A 20,854-nucleotide genomic window follows, 5' to 3' on the forward strand; every position below is an offset into this window, starting at 1 on the left:
ACACCTGGCGAACTGACAATTAGCTTCGTCTTCGTTCAGGCTTTATTCTCATCTGACACCTGGCGGAGTGGGCATTTTTTCCCGTATTCGTTCAGGAAACGACTTAGCGGGTTTTTACGACACCATTACCTGCATATCGGCCTCAGGGGCGGAGGTATTCATGGATGCCGCCTCACTGACTGAGCCTACATCACGAACAAGCCGAAACCTCGAAGTTCTGGACTGGTGAGCCCTATCGCCCCTCGCAAGACGGAGAATCATACTAAGGGGGCATTCGGTGGGACATTTTCTTCTGCTAAGAATGGGCGCGCAGGGGTTGCACCTCGAACTGCTCTCGGTGATATTACGAATGGGGTCGAGTCCTGTAAGGCTCCAGCCTCTGCGGTTAAACAGAAGAAGGCGCGGGGGAAGAATGCGAAAATAGGTTCTAATCCGAGATGTGAACTAACGGAGGAGGAAAAGCAGAAGGCCAACGCTTGGGCTCGAGAAAGAATCGAGAGGGTTCAGTTTAGTGGTAAAGACATGGAGGTGTTGAAGGCAAAGATCGCAGAAGAAGGTATGTGGGTTTTCTAAGGCCAGTTCTCGTTCGTTGTTAGTTTGTGTTTGTTTTGCGGTTAAGGTTTGCAGGTGTTATATCACATTTCATATTTTAGGTAGATCTTTCATCTCCACTTATGGCAAGCCTCAGATCTAAAATCTGCTAGGTGTCTTATTCTTCGCTCGCGGGTAAATAATTATTTGATTTTGGGCTTACATAACTCCATGCCCGTTAGGCACCCACATTCTTACCTTCACTTGGGAGGTCTACATTGGTCACTGGCGAATTTTAAATCGTTGTGGTCTTTCTGCTTATGGTTTTTCTCGCTCAAGCCGCAGTAATAATCTATGTTACTGGAAACGTGGCCAGAGACCTATTTCTTGTTCCATTCTTGTTTTCGTGCTCATTCTCATCTTGACACCACATTAGAACATTAGTAATCATGGGGAGTGGGCTTCGCATTTAGCAACCTCAAAACCCTCTGTATCCATTTCTTATTACATTTTCGTTTCCCTTTTCTAGAATCGTAACTGGCTCCAAATGATCTGTCGGGCAATTTCTTGCGAATCCCTACATTTTTGGGAGTGCACAATACTTGTACCCATGAAATATTTGACATTCTTAATTTCTTTGAGTCAAGTTCTTCAGAAGTAGCCTTTTTGGATGTGCACCAAAATTTGCTCTGCTTCTGGGGTTCACACTGGTGGACAAACCCTCACAAATGAGATTCTGTTAGTCTCATCATTTGTGTGATTATCCAAACTGCCACTTAAACACCCTGTTCATGTTGTGTTTGGCAGATGCAGGAGCACCCTTCTAATGCTAAAAGGGTCAAAATCAGGGAAATTTTCATTCAGCTCTTTAATTCTTTCTATTACTGTTGATAGGGTCAAAATCTGCATATTGTTTTTTTTATCATTTACCCAGTTGATAACTAGCTCTGAAGACTTGTGTTATTGTTATAACAATAGCTTTGATTCCCTAACGCGCGCGCGTTTTCAACCAGCTAGGTTTGGACTTGTTCTGCTAGGTTTTCAACCAGCTGCCGCCGCCATGGCTGCTCCAGGGGGTGCGGAGCCCTCTCCCACCCCTCCGATTTCGCCTGCAGAAGCCTTCAAGAAGATCCTTACGCAGAGAGGGAAAAAACGAATGCAGCCTGAAGCTCCGAAGTTTATCAAAAAATTAGAAGAAATCCCAGAAATTGCTCTGCCAGAAGACCAGACAATCAAAATCGCCCTTGCCCTGGCTGACAGAGGTTTAGTAGGGCAGTTTATGGGACGATGGCCAACAACCAAATCGACTGATGAATGGGTGCAAAGAAACTGGAGACCCCTGCTCCCAAACAATGTAATCAGCTACCCGATTGGAAGGGGCTACTTCATCTTTGAATTCACTACCAAGGAAGACCGAGATTTGGTGTTCAGAAATGGCCCATATTTCATGGGAAACCAAGGTCTCTTTCTGAATAAATGGACACCCGACTTTGACCCCTCAGTCGATGTCCCAAAGGAGGTCCCTGTTTGGGTTCGGCTCCCCAATCTTCCAATACACTGTTGGAGCTACCAAGCACTGCAAAAGATAGGAAATGGACTGGGAAGATTCATCGACAAAGCTGATAACAAGGGCCAATACACCTGCGCCAGAATATGCGTGGAAGTGGATCTCGAAGCTGGGCTACCGGAAGCTATCAAGTTGACAGTGGGAGATTGGCATCACTACCAGAAGCTAGACTACGAGCAACTCCCATTTAAATGCAGGATCTACCATGAACATGGCCATTTTCAACGAAACTGCCCTAAAGCACCATCAGGGGATAAAGAGGAAGAAGAAGGATGGAAGGAAATAAAAAAAGGAAAGGTAGTCTCAAAGCCAAACGAGAAGAAGCAGACAGAATCAAAGGGAAATCCCCAGCCCAACGACAAAACCAAACCAGTCTCAAATGAAGGCCCATCCACAGCTGAAAAGGGGGAGGCCTCAGAGAAACATGAAGAAACTGAAGGTCAGCCGAAGGAAAGGAAAGAATCCGAAGAAGAATCAAATCCCCAACTAACCAAGGCAGATCAAGGGGGAAAAGCAGGCGATGACGAACACATTAGTCTTGCCTCCGAATCAGGAGAAGAATCAGAAGAAAGAGAATCTGAATCAGACAGTTCTCAAATCTCTCCTATCAAAACATCCAAGGGCCGAAAATCCAAGAAGAAACAAAGAGAGGAGAAAACCTACATGGATGTTCTCCAAGGTTCCCAGAAAACCCTCAAGGGAATGATGAATACCAGATCCGGGCGCAAGAATAACAAGGCTCCAAAAGGAGCCACTCCCCCCCTCTCCAGTAAATAATGAAATACGTCTCCTGGAATTGCAGAGGATTAGGTAGCAGGCTGAAAGAAGAGGCCCTGAAAGACATTGTAAGGTTGCATATGCCTGAAATCCTTCTCATCCAGGAGACAAAGATGGAGGACTCTCTTCTCCTCCAATCCAGCAAAACATTCTGGCGCAAAGGCCCTGGAAGAGCTGTCAGTGCTAGAGGTGCCTCTGGTGGGATCGCCTCCTTCTGGGACAGCTCCAAATACGACTTGATTCAAGAAGAAAGTGGCCAGCACTGGATTTTCACTCAACTCCTTCACAAAGATTCTGGTCAACAAGTAAGTTTATTTAACCTTTATGCTCCAGTCTTGCCATCGGAGAAAAAAATTTGCTGGGACTCGCTCCAGTCCTTTCTTGTTTTGCACAATCCAGGAAATATCATTATTGCAGGGGATCTGAACGTTACTCTAGCTGCTGAAGAGAAAAAAGGTGGTTCACCTGTAAGGGACCCTGCCAGAGAATGGGTAGAAGACATCATGAACGATTGGGATTTGGAGGACATCAAACCTTCAGCCGGGAAATATACTTGGTCTAATAAAAGACTAGGTCCCAGCCATATAGCAGCTCGCTTGGACAGATTCCTTGTCCAAACCTCCTTCCTCACTAATGGCCTAATGACCTCATCCAAAATTCTGCCCAACTGCACCTCTGACCACAAACCCATAAGTCTGGAACTCTCCGTGGATAGATTTCTTGGTCCCATTCCATTTAGATTTAGCCCTTTATGGATTCAGCAAGAGGGGTTCAATGAGGTGGTTGCTGAAGTCTGGAACCGGAAAATTCAGGGTTCCCCTTTCTTCGTGTGGGAAGAAAAATTGCGGGCTCTTAAGAGAAAGCTCAAGGAATGGGCAAAAGCTTTGAAAACTCCTGCTGCCAATCGAAAAGAGTCTATAGAAAATCTTGCTGCCCTCCAATCCTCAATGGAGAATTCAGATATTACCCAAAGTCTGCTCCAAAAAGAAGTTGAGTTACAAAAAGCCTTTCATAAAGCCAGTAGGGACGAAGAGGAGTATTGGAGACAGAAATCTAGAAACTTATGGTTACAAGCCGGCGACAAAAATACTAGTTTCTTCCACAAACATGCCGAAGCCCGAAAGCAATACAAAAATGTTTCAGAAATCCGATACCAAGATACAGTGGTTAATGATTTTGAGGGCATAAAGAGAGCAGCATTCTCCTTTTTTAAAGACCTCTATTTAGCTCCTGATTACCAGCCTATAGATCCCCAAGCATATCCGTACAATCTGATCCCCTTCTGTGTGCAAGAACCCGTCAATAATATGCTGACTGCCCCGATTAGCATGGATGAGCTCAAGAAAGCTTTGGATTGCATGGACCCGGATAAAGCGCCAGGGCCTGATGGGTTCACTGCCAGGTTCTTTCAGTCTTGCTGGTCAATTATCAACAAAGACCTTCTGAGAATGGTAAGGAAATCCCAATTTTGTACTAAGATAGGAGGCAGCACCAATTCAGCCTTCCTGGCTTTGCTTCCGAAAGAAAAAGGAGCTTCTGAGTTCAGTAGATTCCGCCCCATTTCGTTGTGTAATACTAGCTATAAACTTATTACCAAAATAATATCCATGCGCCTCAAGAATATATTGCCGGACATCATACCGGAGAACCAAGGAGGCTTCATCAAAGGGAGAAAGATACTGGATAATATTGTACTGGTTCAAGAGGCAGTACATTCAAGTGTCCAGAGAAAAGAGAAAGGAATGGTAATAAAACTAGATCTGGCTAATGCCTTTGACAGGGTGAGGCATGACTTTCTGTTTGCAGTTATGACAAAAATGGCCTTTTCAACAAAATTCACAAATTGGGTGAAAGCCTGCATCGCCTCTCCTTGGATTGCTCCGCTGGTAAATGGAAGATCAACTGAATTTTTTACAGCTTCAAGGGGATTAAGGCAAGGCTGTCCGCTGTCCCCGCTTCTCTATGCCATTCAAGCCTCAGTGTTGAGTTTCCAGCTCGACTACTGTCAGCAAATCCAAATTCTGCCAGGTCTCAGAATGGTGCAAAATGTCAAAGAAATAAACCATGCTCAATTTGCCGACGATACTCTGCTACTAGGTGGAGCGAGTATTATTTCGGCCAATTCTTTCAAAAAGGAACTGGACATCTATAAGGAAGCATCCGGCAGCAAGATTAACTACTCAAAAAGTACAATCTATGGCTGGAATTGCTCAGCTAAAAACCTTGCTGATATAGCTAGGCTTCTTGAAATGAAAATCTGTCAAGACTGGGATTCTTTCAAATATCTTGGGATCCCAATTTTCAGATCCATCCCCAAAGTTTCCCATTGGATGCCCCTTTTGGACAAGCTCAAACTCAGAATTAAGGCCTGGGGAGCCTCCTGGCTGAACACTGCTGGGAAAATTATCCTTATAAAATCTGTCTTAACAAGCATGCCTCTGTTTCAGCATTCCATTCTCCTCGCCCCCAAAACCTTTCTCAGTAAAATGGATGGTATGCTGAGAAGATTTCTGTGGGAAGGGGGAAAAAACAACGAAAGAAGGCTTCATTTAGTAAATTGGGATACCATTAAGAAACCTTTCATAGAAGGAGGTCTGCAAATTAGAGACTCGGCTGCCCAAAATCTCGCTCTTGGCTCAAAAATATTGTGGAATATTGTGGCAGGAAAAATAAGCTGGAGCAAGAAAGTGCTGTGGAAGAAATACTTTCAAGGTCAACGATTGAGATGTCTTGATCTTCCTCCAAAAAATTCCAAAGGCTCCCCAATATCCAAACTTTGTATCGCTGCTCTGGACAACTTCAGCCTCAACCTCTATTGGATCCCAGGTAATGGGAAAAAAATAAGAATTTGGAATGATCAGATTCTTGGAGACCAGCCTCTTCAGCGTATAAAAGGCCTGGCAAATATTAAGCTATGGTTGCATTCCAACAACAAGGAAACTCTATGGGACATAACCAACTGGACGGAGGATGCTGAAAGAAGATGGGACAGCTGGAATCTCGGGGAGGTACCACACCATTTGCAATCTGAAGCTTCTTTACTGTTAGACAATCTGCAAGGGAAATCTCCATTATCAGCAACAGCCAAGGATAAAAGAGGGTGGGGCTCCCATACTGGCTCCTACTCGGTAGCTGAAGGATACAAAAGTTTAATTACTGTCCCGAATGTCCCTCCAGACCCAACGCAATGGAAATTCATATGGAACTTTCCTTCTCTCCCTAAAATAGACTTTTTCTGCTGGACACTTGCTCATAATAGTATTCTCACAGGAGACAATCTGAGAAAACGGGGAATGGAAGGGCCCTCCAGATGTCCATTATGTATATCAGAGGAAGAAACAGCTGAACACCTATTGCTGCTGTGCCCCTTTGCCAAGGCAGTCTGGAAAGGGGTCCTGAGTTCAAGGGCGGACAAGATTGAGCTACCAAGAAGTGTGCCATCCCTGTTCTACGAGTGGGCCAAGCTTCCTCCAATCTGCACCAACAATAAAAACCTCCTTAGGACTGCTTGGATGTGGACCCCTAAATACATATGTTGGAAATTATGGCTGGAAAGGAACAACAGAATCTTCAGAGGAGAAATTTGCACTGTAATCAATGTTATATCCAAAATTAAAGCTTTATTGGGAGAGACTTTGGAAGCTAAGCCAACCCTAAGGAATGAAGTAAAGCTGGACAATGAGGAGGAGCTGTGGCTAAAAGAAATCGTTCCAAATAATCAACCCATCTCTACTATTCCAACCACTTGCCATGCTAAGTGGGAAATCCGTATGGAAGAACAGGAATTTCTAAAGTGGAGATCGGCACTAGATGACCATTGTCTTTTCTTCGACGGGGCCTCTAAAGGCAATCCAGGAGCTGCGGGTGGAGGTGGAGTGCTGCTGAAACCCGATGGGTCTACTTTACTCAAGTACCATTGGGGTCTGGGAATCGAATCAAATAATAGAGCTGAGGCTCTAGCTTTGTGGCAGGGGCTGACTCTGGCTCTAAAACGGAACATTCAAACTTTGACGGTCTTCGGAGACTCTCGGCTCATCATTCAAGCAATGAATTCTCCTTCGAATCAGTGGCAGATTCATTTAGGCCGAATTCTAAAGAAAATAAGACCCATGCTGGCTAAGTTTCAGAAAATCTCCTTCTACCACATTATGAGGCAGCTTAATTCTCAAGCTGATTTTGAAGCCAACCTTGGAGCTGCCAGAAGCCAAAGAACCCTATCAGTCAATTTGGAAGATTCTCTCTGCATCATCCCATAATCGGATTAACCAGTAATTCTGTTCTAACACAGAAAACCCAGAATTTGCTTGCTGGAAATGGTGTTCCAGCAACACAGTTATTTTATCAGTTGCTGAAACTGGTGTTTCAGCAACGCCGCTCGTGGTGTTTCAGCAACGCAAAATTTTGACGTCAGGCTTTGTACATTCAATCGGACAGCTGCCCATTTCGCACGGCTCTTTCTGCTCCAGGGGAAATTGCTTTGACAAAGCTCAAGCTGATTTGAAGCCAACCTTGGAGCTGCCAGAAGCCAAAGAGCCCTATCATCCAATTTGGAAGGTTCTCTCTGCATCATCCCATAATCGGATTAACCAGTAATTTTAACACAGAAAACCCAGAAATTTGCTTGCTGGAATTGGTGTTTCAGCAACACAGTTATTTTATCAGTTGCTGAAACTGGTGTTTCAGCAACGCCGATCGTGGTGTTTCAGCAATGCAAAATTTTGACGTCAGGCTCTGTACATTCAATCGGACAGCTGCCCATTTCGCACGGCTCTTTCTGCTCCAGGGGAAATTGCTTTGACAAAAATCAAGGCGTTGGAAGGTTAGAATGAAGACTAGAGATGGAAAACGATTTTCATACTCCCAAGTGGAAATAGCTCATATCCGATTCGCTCCTCTGGCAACAGAGTTAGAGGAAGGCTCCAGAAAGGCATACTCAGGTTGTCAGAATCAGCTGGTAACATCAAGGTAAAGAACCATCCGGCAGAGATACAGCGTTGCTTCTCCAAAAGACGACCCTGAATCAAAGATTGATCATGGAATCGTGGACTTCATGAACTCAGAGAGAAATGAAATTGAGAAACTCAATCCAATGTAAATGCAAGCGGCAGCTGTTTTGCCGCCTTTTAAATAAAAATCTAACCGTTAAAGTCAAAAAAAAAAAAAACTAGCTCTGAATCTCCCAGTATCTGGATTTGAGCAGTACCTTTCTTAATTGTTAAATTTTCCAGTATCGAAAATGCACTTAACTCTGCCCAGTAGTTGGTACCTTCTGCCAATGCAGCTTTGAAACAGAAACTATGGTTTTCCTTAAGAAATAACACACGTCCAGCACCACAAATCCCTGGAATTTATGGGAATTTTATGTCTCATGCATTTCAGATTCATATTTGCAATTAAAATATTAGATGAGGATAGTTCTTGACAGTAGAGGTGTTTTCTTTATAATAAACTATTTCTTTTATTCTGGGCTCTTCACATGCTTGGTGATGCATGTTAGAGTGCCAAGTATTCTGAGTTGAGTTATTTTAGTTTCATATTGTCTACATATGGCTCTTGGGCCTTTACTCGGATTTTAGAAGTGCTATCATTTTCATTTTGGAGGACAGGTTTTTTCAGTCGACATTCTTTACTGTAGATTACAGCTGCTGGCTTATAATGTGGATAAGTTTAGGTCCTGTTCATCTTTCTGAAAGGTAAATGAAATGGTGTCATTGGTTGCCATCTGAAAGTTTTTGTTGCCTGGATATCAAATTTCCTCGTGGTTTACTTACATCAGCTGCTTCCTTAACTGTATTATTTTAATAGATCAATGGAGACCGCATTTGTAAATGTTAATCTATGCTTTTTGTTGGTTAAATGATCTGTGTTTTGCAATACGAGAGAGCAGGTTGGGCTCTAGAGCCCAAATGGCAAGATTCCTTCTACATTAAACAACAAAAACATGTCAGCATTTTACCCTTAAATCACATTCACAAACTTGAGTTTTATATCATTTGGATGTTCAGCTTTCGAAGATGCTCCAGACACTCACAATGGGTTGCACACTGCTATTACTATGTTTTCGAAAACTCTCAATTGCTTAGAAATTTGCAGATATGGACATAAATCCAATTCCAATATCAATTTACCATGTCCAATAATCTCAAGATTACAGATGATAAGAAACCATCATTACAGCCACCATAATAAAGAAATAAACTACACCTTGAGTCACAGGAAACAATATTTTGCAAAGAGAATAACATAAAAATGCGCCCTGAACAATTATTCAGAAAACTGAGGAACTGTGTAAGTAACTGTAATTCTTATCCTTAAACTTTCATCTTTTTCTGTTATAAATGTGATGGTGGTTAAATGAATGTATAAGATTTTTAATATTTATGGCCTTTTCTTATAAATTTTGGTTAACAATTGTTGTACAGGAAAGCACGGTGGCGCTAATGGAGATGAGGAAGAAGAGCCACAACATTGGAAAGAAGATCCTTGTGGCAATTGAGATTAGCAGCAATGCCCTCCCTTGCGAAAAAACCTGAGGATTTCTCATTAGGTCCTTCTCTAGAGATATTCAATATTTGTCATGCTTGTATTAGTAAGTTGGCCTCATGAGAGGTGCATAACACAAAAATGTGTACATTAGAAAAATTTCATTCAACTTGGAATATTGTTTGAAGTTCATTTTATAAGGATGAGGCATTGCTCACTACCAAAGAGTCTGAATTTGCATGATTGAAAATCGTTGCTTGGATGATGCTACATGCACATGTTTACGAAAGAAAACTAGGTCTATGTGTTGCTTGTCTGTCAAACACGGATGTTTAGATCTGATATAACTGCCACCATTCATAATTTGACATATGACTTGCCTGCATGGTCTGTCAGCATATATCCCATTGCAAGAATGTGGCATTCAATACTGCAAAGGTGAGTTGGTTTTCCTTGGTTGCATGAAGGTTGATTGAATTGGCATTGAACTGTTACCCATCTGGCAGTGTTCCTACTCATCATTTTGTGTATTGCATAATCATCTTACATTTCTGAAAAGTTCTACTTTTGTCTGGGATAATTTTATTGGGCTATGAAGGTGGTTATTATTAGGGGTCTGATTGGTCAGGTGTTAAGATTTAGAAAGCTTGTGTTTGTCTATTGGTAGAGAAAATTAGGACACCAAGCAAAAGTTATCAAGCAACCACAAATATGGTGTTAATATTTAGAAAGCGCGTAGTTATCACACGAAGCAACAGTGTGTGCTTTTCTTAAATATTTGCAACCAAGTGATTAAGAAAGTTGAGGTAAACTCTCTTGCTGATTCATCATTGTATCACCTTTTATTGAGTACTTGCCACACTCCCTTTGCTGGTTTTTTTGTTTTGTCCAGTATATGTTGGTTGATTATTGTTCTGCTAATACTGTTGTCAATCTAGGAGTGTATCAGTAGTGAGTTTGTGTATTTCCCTGTTCTTTCTGATGGTCATAACATAAATTACGGAGAAAACATGAAATACTGTGATACTGTTGAGTAAACAATGAATGGGAATCAGTCCTGTAGTGTGCTTTCTTAAGTATTCATTGTGTATACACTATATAGTCAACTAATTTAATGTATATATGAAGTAATGTTCCATTAACTTATTAAGTTATTTGTGAAGGGTGGTTGTTACTCTGTTCATGTAAATATCAGCAGTTGTATTTTTTTTAGTAAACGTCTGCCTTGCAATTTTGAGATGCAGGACTGCAAATTCACATTTTTGGAGTTGATTGGGTTTATCTCTTATGTTTTTGTTATGTTTTTTTGTTGGGATTTTGGAATCAAATGAGTGGGCTTTTTGTCCATTATTTCGCTCTCTTTAAAAAGACTTCTATGAACCCTTTCTCATCCAATTGCACAAACCTATTTTTTGGTTCATCTATATAAATGATACTAAATGAATTTTATGAAAAGCAACTTACAATTAGTTAATGTTTTAGTTATAGTGTGAACCACCAATGTAAGTGATTTGTTTTAATATTTGCAAATCTAATTCCCCGCTTTTCAATTACCATGTAAAACACTGTAATTTACTTTTCCGCTGGTACACGCTGGTCATCGTGGTTAGTGCCTTCGTCACTACTGAGCTTTATATATGCTTGCCTATCTATATAGGTTTCCTCCTTTTACTAATCCTATCGGCCTCTCTTTGTACCTTTTGGGACAATTGCTAGTTTATTTATTTATTTTTTAGAAATATTTGTTTTGCATTCTTACCTTTATAGTGTTAAAAAAAACCTCATTTTAATTATCATTATATAGGAGTAGGAGTAGAAATTTGGATTCAAAATAAGTTTTTTATGTATTTTACATGGTGTAGAAATTTGGAGGCAAAATAAGTTATTTGATGGGTATAAATAAAAAATGTTTTTTTTTTAAGAATTTAGTGATATAATTTTTTATATTTTACATATTTAAATTTGTATTTTTGAATTTTACATAAATTTGGTATTTTTTTAAAAACATTTGGATGTTTGAATGGTGTATTTTTGAATATATAAAATGGATTTAGCTTCTTTAAAAAAACTTTGAAGTGCTTAAATTGTACATACTACCTAGTGCAAATATAAAATACTAAATTTTGGTGAAATTTTAAGTGAAATTATCTATAAAATATATGAAAAAATGGCCAAAATATAGAATTGTTAGATTGTGCTATAAAAAAAAGTGAACAAAAGCATGTCATTATGAATTTATTTAAACTTTGTGATTTTTTAAGTATCAAAAGATTTGCATCTCAATTTTATTTTAATTCTTATATATGTTTGATTGATTTGTAGTTTTATGTTGATTCTTATATATGTTTAATAGATTCATAGACTTTCACTAGTATATAGAGATGAATAAGTAGATAGATATATTTTATTAAATTAAAATAAGTTGACACTATAACTGAACATTATAATTAGCCACCTCATATAAAAAAACTTTTAATGTACTATCATGAATGAGAGCATGTCCCTTACAAAAAATAACATCTCTCGTAAAAAAATTGTTAATAGTTCAATTATTATGAGATTATTTGTTACTATTTATCTATGTTCCACTAAGTTTTCGAGATGGGGTAGGGTAGGAGTGGGGAAGCGCACAAGGGGGATGTGTGGGAGTGCCTCAAAGAGGGGTGGGGGGGACGTTAGGATCCCTAGTATAGGAGTCTCTATCTTTAGAATTATAAAGATAATATTGATGATGATAAAATCCCAAAGATAATAATTCATCCCATGCAAATTCATCATTATGGAATCCATTGGACATGTTATCATCCTCCCAATCCTAAAATCCTAAAAATTGTTATGTCTATTGAATTATGAATGGGATATAAAATTCTACTTTCTCCATATGAAATCTAATAAGGTTGGAACCACTCTCAAACATCTTGAAACATGCTAAAATTTTAAGTAAAAGGATAGAAAAATAAGATAAAGGAGAATGTCATTTTTACTTTAAGAATTAAATATTACAATTAACTACCTAGGTCATTGTCTCCTCAAAGCTCTATCCCCTATATTTTCTATATATTCATGGATTGTTGGACAAAAAATATAGAGGGGAATGCCCAAGCATCCCCCTTGTAGAGCTGGGAAATGCCCAGACATCCCTTTTTTGAGGAAACATGTCCCCACACTAGGGAAATGTTTCCCCCAAAGGAGGACATAGGGAAACATTTCCCCAAGTATCCCCTCATCCCCAAACTGTGGGAAACATGGAGGTGGTGTCGCCCTCCCTAGGGGCGTCTTCTCGTGGAACATTGTTATTTATATGGCGATCTAAATTTTGGTTCATTACTTTATTAGTTGGGTACTCATATCCATCGTAATTGAGATGTTATGTGTTAAAAATAATAGAAAGTAAGGTATCAAAGGGGTAACATTAAGGAAAAAAATATCTATCACTCTTGTTTAGATTATCATTTTTCTCTCCCTATTAATCCTTATTCCCTTTTAGGATTATAACTAGTTTCACTCATAGTCCTTGCAATGTTCACTCTTTTGAATAACTTCTTACAAAATCTTTGGGTCCATATTATGATTAGCCTCTCATAGATAGCTTTAACCCACTCGTAATCAATTCATTTTTATGTTGTTCATCTTTGATGTGGGTCATATATTCTATAAATTCCATGAACTTCTTCTCATATTCTCCAGCCAAATTTGTGCTTGTTTCAAATAATAGACATCATTCCTCTTCTTCTTATAATGGGGTATTGACAAGTGTTTTCACTAAAAAAATAATGGTACTTATCACAAATGAATCTCTTATCTTAGATGCCCTTTGTTTGATTGATATGATCCCACCAAACGGAGGCCATGACAGTGAGGATTCACATGTACATCCCAATCACATAATTGGAAATACTACCGTATTCCCAGTTGACATGCCTCAACCTCTTAGACTATCTTCACCTCATGTTAAAGGTGATGGATTGGTCTTATATTTTGTTTCTTTTAATTTGCATCTAGATGATCTTTTTTCCCTTGTATCAACCCTTAGAAGAATTGGACTTGTTATAAGATTCCTCTAATATGGAAGTCTCCCTGTTCTATGACTCTTATGATGATGAGTGACGAGTCAAAACAAAGGATAAGTGTTTGCTCTAAGATCTTTGGTATCTCCAACTAGATTCCTTTTAGTGCTTTGTTTGTTTCCATCCTCTTAGATGGCTTCAGTCTTCTATTATAATTGTCTTTGTGTTTATGACAAAATCTGCTAATGTAATTAATTACTGATTTGACATTTATCTTCTTGAACTTTCATCAACCTCTCATTATGTGTTGTATAGTCATCAATATGATCCTTTAAGCTTTATATAGTATCTACTAATTCATTAAGCACATCTTGGTTTCAATGCCCTATAAAGCTTAGGCCAACATATTTTGTTTACAGTCATAAAAGTTTTAGGCATCTTAGGATTATCCATCCATGTTGTCAACTCAATGTTCAAATCAAACAACTTAGAGGCTTTGATTTGTAATATTTTCCAAATGATCAAAAATCTACTTTTGAAATTGTGTTACGTGAATGTTTTCTCATTCAGAAATTATTTTATATGTTTGTTTTCTTTCAATTGAGCATGGTTATTCTTTGCCACTTCTTAAAAGTTGGTAAGTTGCTAATTTTCAACACTTTTTAATTTATACAAATCAATTTGGGACCTTTCTTGCAACATATATATACAAGTGTAATATACGATGTTGCTACTTAGTACCTACCTTTTAAGCAAAAAGTAGAGAACCTTTATGGGGTGGATGTGATCATATAACTTAGTTATATTAATTGTGTGATTTAAGCACCACAACATTAGTGGAGGGGGGAATCAAATTGCTAATAATCTATTGGTACATGATAACATAGTTTTAAGTAAAAGGGTATGCAATAATTAAATAATTAAACTATAAAATATATGTGTGTGTGTGTGTGTGTGTGTGTTGGGGGGCGGGGGAGGTGAAAAAAACATTTTTATATTTGTATTGGAAAAAAACATTGTTATTAGAAAAAATACAACAATTAATAGAAAGCAAACAAAAAATGATTATATGTTAATAAATATTTATGGTTAAAAATAAATATGATAATGAATAGAAAGAAAATATTAATTATAGAAAAATCCATATATTTAAATGTTTTTTTAAAATGAAATATTAATTATGTAAAAAATCATATATTTGAAAAAAAATAGATAATCAATTTATGAGGGCACTTGGCAATTAAAGTTTTTTTTTAAACAATTTTTAATTGTGAAAAATCGATTTCGAACCACATAAAATTAGTCATCCACCAATCAAAAATTAGAAATTCAAAAAGTAATTTTCAATATAAAACTTTGGAAATAGTTTCTAAAAATTTGTAAATTAATTAAGAGACAAAGCATTTTGACCCAAACTTATTACAATATGCTATCTTCGGCAGGTATAGCAAGTGTAATATGCAGTGTTGCTACTTAGTACATCCGTCTTATGCAAAAAATAGAGAACCTTTATGGGGTGAATGTGATCATATAACTTAGTTATATTAAATGCATGATTTAAGTACCACAACTTTAGTGGAGACAGAATCAAATTGCTTATAATCTATTGGTACATGATAACATAGGTTTTTTTTAAAAGAGTTTGCAACAATTAAATAATTAAACTATCAAAAAAATAGTATAATTAATAAAATATATTAATGGAAAAAGGTGAAAAAACATTTTTATTAGAAAAAAAACATTGTTATTAGAAACAATGCAACATTATTAGTGTGCATGTAGTTTTTAATTTATTTAGTTAAAATGTTATGTGTGAAGAAGAAGATGAATTTATAGCTCAAGTTCATATATACAAGGAAAGTTTAGGCCTAACTAATTGCTAAAAACAAAGATAAAATAAGACCAAGTATTTTGAAACTAATTCCAAACTATTCCATTTTAGTTTCTAATTTCAAAGTATTGAATCTTAATTTCTAAGTGTAATTTTATAGATTGTTCTTAATTGAAGAAAAACATGATGTTTTGATAATATCATTTTTTTTAGCTCATCCTATTTTTATTGGTATTTATTTACATGGAATGGGAAAACAAGTTTTTTTTTGTAAGAATTACTTTTAGCTATCTTTTTTGCAAAATGACATTTGTTGGTTTAGTTGTGTATTGATATTTACAGTTATTAGTTTGATAGATAATTTATTTCTTAAAACAAATAAGTAAACAGTTAGAGTAGTTTGACATTTGCTTCACTTTGCATCAGATCAACAAACAAGAATAGACAATAGAAAAGGGTTTTTGTTGGTTATTAGTTTTCAGGAGTTTTATTGTCTATGTGACAGTCTCACCCAAGGTTCTAGTATGATCTACATTGTAAAAAAAATGTACATATGTTGTAATATTTGGAATAAAAAATGTACATATGTAGTATACCTAAGGGGGATAATATGGGGTACAGAGGGAGGTACCCAATGGAATAATGTAATAATGGGATGGGCCATAGTAATAAATAAGGTGGTTAACTCGTATCATGTAAGGGACCATAAGTAGTTAGCAATAATGTAATAAGCCCATGGTATTAGATAGATGGTATTGAGAGAACCATGGTAATGACCCATGGTATTGTATGTATGAGACCTATATAGAGGCTAGAGACTCCCCATTTAGAAATGTCAAGGATTATTGTATGAACAAACATATGGCTTGTGGAGTGTTCTCTTTCCTTAAGGAGTGATTGTATGGTGTTGCCCTAACTTAAGGGTTTGATATTAATGAAGAGAAGCATTTCTATATTCAGATCTTGTTATTTCTTGGGTTTATTTTTATTATCATATATTTTCATATCAGATCTATAACAAGTGGTATCAGAGCACTTTCTTGGGCAAAGCGGAGATTTTTTTTTATTTTTTTTTTTGCAGAAATTTTTTGGGGCGGTGAGTTTGTAGATCATATTTGTATGTTCTGGTAAAAAATTTGTAGCATATAATTGCATATCTGAGTTCCTTGCAAAAAAATACCCAATTTGAAAAAAAATTGGCCGAATTGGAGTCCAGATGAGGGAGATATCACTGATTTAAAAATCAGCTGTGTTGTAGTCATTTTTCGGGGTGGCGAGTTTGGGGATCAAATCTGTATGTTCTGGTGAAAAATCTATAGAATCTAATTGCATATCTTGGTTTTTAGGGGAAAAATACTCAATTTGAAAAAAAAAATCAATCGAATCGGAGTCCGGATGAAGGAGATATCGCTGATTTAAAAATCAGTGGTGTTGCAGACGTTTTTCGGGGCAGCGAGTTTGCAGATCATATCTGTACGATTTGGGGCAAAATCTATAGAATCTAATTGCAGATCTAAGTTTTTGGCGAAAAATATTCAATTTGAAAAAAAATCAGTCGGATCAGAGTCCGAATGAAGGAGATATCACTGATTTAAAAATCAGTGGTGTTGCAGACATTTTTTGGGGCGGCGAGTTTGTAGATCAGATCTGTATGTTTTGGTGCAAAATCTGCAAAATCTAATTGCAGATCTAGGTTTTTGGTGAAAAAATACCCACTTTGAAAAAAAATCGGCCGAAACAGAGTCCGGATAAGGGAGATATCACTGATTTAAAATCAGCTCTTTTTTCAAGAAATTTTGTGTGACGGCAGGACTGTTGCAGCTAGAATCTGTATTTCCAGTGCCTAGATCGGGATTTCTATCATGTGGGAAGATGCAGAATGGTTGTTCCATTTCAGAAAACAGGCCATAATAAGGATTCTGAGCAATATTGACTAAATTGTGGCCATTTCAAATTTTTGCCAAGTAAGTGATTTTTTTTTTCAAAACACCCTTCATGGCGATTCTATATTTTACAGGAAAAGATGATGGTCCTACTATTGAAGAATACATAAAAGAAATAAAGTTAGTATGGGGAAAACATTGGAAATTTTGGGTAGTGGACTAATTTAAAGATGAGGCGGCCACATGGTGGGAATTACTTAACAAAAAGAAGTGTTCCAACCTGCCTGATGAAGAATTTGAAAAATTCATTTTAGACCAATGGTCTCATGCTAGAAAACAAGATAATGAGAAACATGTGGGGTTATTTTCTACTGGTATCTACTTATTACATGTTCATGGATATATTCAGAAGGAGAAGATCATTGTGTCTATAAATCCTAGTTGCAAGCAAAATCTCATAAATGTCAATTTAGCAAAAAATTGCAAGTGCCAGCAAAACACATGGAGCACACACAGGTTAATAATGAACAGGTGCAAGTTTATAACGACTTGAATATTTCTATGGACAAGTATGTATTGCATTCTGATTTTTATATTTTAGATATGGCTAATGTGGATGTTGTTTTGGGATACCCTTGGATGGAATCGGTGGGTACTATCAATATTAATGTGCAAAAGAAATTCCTGAAGCTTTGGAAGAAAATTACATTACAAGATATTTCCATCAATAAACAGGTAGAGTCCAAGGAGGCTGAGGCAGAAGATGTTCTAAGGACTGACACATCAGATGATGAGCCTTTAATGGTCGACAACCAAACACAAACATCAAACCAGGTACGAGAAAAACAGGTAGAGTCCAAGGAGGCTGAAGCAGAAAATGTTACAAGTATAGATACATCAGATGCGGAATCAGTGGTTGAAGTAATATTAGAAGATAATCAACAACAAAATACGCCACAACATGTACCAGCTACCAATCAGGCTCCATTAGGTGGTGAATTAAAGAAAAAGATATCGTGGGTTAAAACTTTAGCATATCACCACCCACATCACCCCGCAAGAAAACAACCAATAAGATGGCAATGAATTGGCCACAAGGACAACAACCCCCGCATGACAGATAGAGAGGAGTGACGATCCACCTACTACACATCAACACAGAAGAGCCGTCAGGGTCAACTTCCATCTCAAGTGAGTGAGGCACCAGCTAGATCAAGGGTTCACCTTTCTCTTGGATGGCTAGATGCACGTGCATGGTACCAGTAGACTACTCTTTTGAGTATATATTATTATTTGTATTCTTCGTATGTTTCGGGGACGAAACATATTAAGGGGGTAGAATGTAGTATACCTAGGGGGGATAATATGGGATACAGAGGGAGGTACCCAAGGGAATAATGTAGTAATGGGATGGGCCATAGTAATAAATAAGGTGGTTAACCCGTATCATGTAAGGGACCACAAGTAATTAACAATAATGTAATAAGCCCATGGTATTAAATAGATGGTATTGAGGGAACCATGGTAATGACCCATGGTATTGTATGCATAAGGCTTATATAGAGGCTAGAGACTCCCCATTTAGAGATGTCAAGGATTATTGTATGAATAGGCATATGGCTTGTGGAGTGTTCTCCTTCCTTAAAGAGTGATTGTATGGTGTTGCCCTACCTTAAGGATTTTTATATTCAGATCTTGTTATTTCTTGGGTTTATTTCTATTATCATCTATTTTCATATCAGATCTATAACAGAAAACAAGTTTTTTTTTGTAATAATTACTTTTAGCTATCTTTTTGCAAAATGACATTTGTTGGTTTAGTTGTGTATTGATATTTACAGTTATTAGTTTGATAGATAATTTATTTGTTAAAACAAATAAGTAAACAGTTAGAGTATTTTGACATTTGCTTCACTTTGCATCAAATCAGCAAATAAGAATAGACAATAGAAAAGGGTTTTTGTTGGTTATTAGTTTTCAGGAGTTTTATTGTCTATGTGACAGTCTCACCCAAGGTTCCAGTATGATCTACATTGTAAAAAAATGTACATATGTTGTAATATTTGGAATAACAAAAGAAAAAGGTCATTGAGTCTAAGGACATGGATTGTAGAGCTAAGAATGGAGAATTCCTAGTAGGGATGATACAATTTATTATGCAAAGAAGAGACCTGAACTTGACGATATACATTAAAGGTTGAGTGGTCCATGAAGTAAAGGGGATGGTTCATGAAATTAAATGGTCTGAGGAAAATATTTAGGCCCATGCTTGTTTGAGATAATACAAGGAGCAAAAGGGAACAAAATTTATGGACTGATTGCAAGAGCAAGGATGCAGTAGTAATGGAGGGATAAGAAACTTGCTCCAAAAGAAAGAGAGGCATTTGGAAGAGAGGATGTGGATAGAGGGTCAGATTCAGTTTTACTATAGACAAAAAAGATAAATATTGTATGATTACTATTTCCAATTAATGGGTTATGTTGCATTGTCATTGTAATAGATATGGATAAATAGCAAGTGCAATATGTGTTGTTTTGAATATATTTGTGATGCAACTGTGAACCAATATTTTCCTGATTTGTATATTGATTCGAATTGACTCAACTCCCGGATTTAACCAAGATCTTTTACTTCCGTGATGTTGTTAGAATTACATTTAAAAGAGCATAAAGGAACATATATGCATGATGTAAAGAAGAAAGAACATGACAAGAATCAACAACATAAAACACAAGACGTTGATAACGAAGTTCTTCCAATGTGGACTGCGTCTCTAGGCCTGGTGTCAAGATGGTGTAGGCCGCTGCATTAAGTGTTGGAAAGAGCGATGATGCACATGCATGTGTTTTCTATCATGCAAGGAGTATGCCCTCAGGCAGGAGTGGCTCCACGAGATGTTCTGCTGCAGGAACTCTCATTCACAAAAGGACTCTTATCAGGATGACATAATTTCATGTATGATAATAATGAGCATCCCGCCAACATGGCATCAAAGGGATCTCAATTCAAACAGACATGGCAACAACATGAGTATCCCGTCAAAATGGCAACAAAGGGATCTCAATCAAAACATGACAATATGTACATCTCACATCAAGAAAAAAATAAGATCCCACATCAAACATCAAACAAGGATATATACAAAACAATGCATCTCAAGCAAAGAGACAAAGAAGTACATGATCACACTGCATATACCTCACATCAAGGAGTTATCTGAAGAAGAGGATGATAAACTGTTGGATCTGGCTGTACCATCAATCTCGTGGCGTCGAATATCATGGAAATGGTTGCTCACATATTGAATGTTGACACCTGCACTCCACTTTGAAAAGTGGCCGAAACATTGAATGATCAAATGGAAAATATGATTACACCATCAAATTTGTGGCATCGAATAGTGTAAAATCGACTGTCAAATTTCTGAATTCTAACAAAGTGAAAATATGGGGATACAGGAATCTTTTAGATTCCCCCTAGATCCCTCAAACACTCCCTCCTCCGAGTCATCTGAAGATCTGCTGCTCATATCAAAATTTTGTCTATGCCTTCAGGTTCGTGTCGCTGAGAGGTGTAGGATCGACATAAATTTTGTCCAATTTGGACACTGGAAAAATTTCGCCCTCTTGAAAGTTGGGCTCAATCATGGTTCTGCCTGCCTCTTTTCCACACTCATGGTTCCACCTGCAATTTATTAAAAAAATATTGTCTCGAAAATCGTGTCAAGTTTCTGCCTCGGCATCTGTGTCAGATTTCTGCTCCTGGTTCCATCAC

At 37.5% G+C, this 20,854-nt stretch overlaps 1 long non-coding RNA gene across 1 annotated transcript; it reads left to right on the forward strand.

Moving 5' to 3' along the window:
• The first annotated feature begins 44 nt into the window (after positions 1 to 44).
• On the forward strand, positions 45 to 9,558 carry LOC149230062 (uncharacterized). Its single transcript, XR_016247344.1, has 2 exons — positions 45 to 556; positions 9,298 to 9,558. It is a non-coding gene; the product is annotated as an uncharacterized LOC149230062 (long non-coding RNA).
• Positions 9,559 to 20,854: the final 11,296 nt, after the last annotated feature.

This window comes from Pinus tabuliformis, chromosome J (genome assembly GCF_031772625.1).
Source record: "Pinus tabuliformis cultivar Carrire ecotype Pingquan chromosome J, CPIR1, whole genome shotgun sequence".
Lineage (NCBI taxonomy): Eukaryota > Viridiplantae > Streptophyta > Pinopsida > Pinales > Pinaceae > Pinus > Pinus tabuliformis.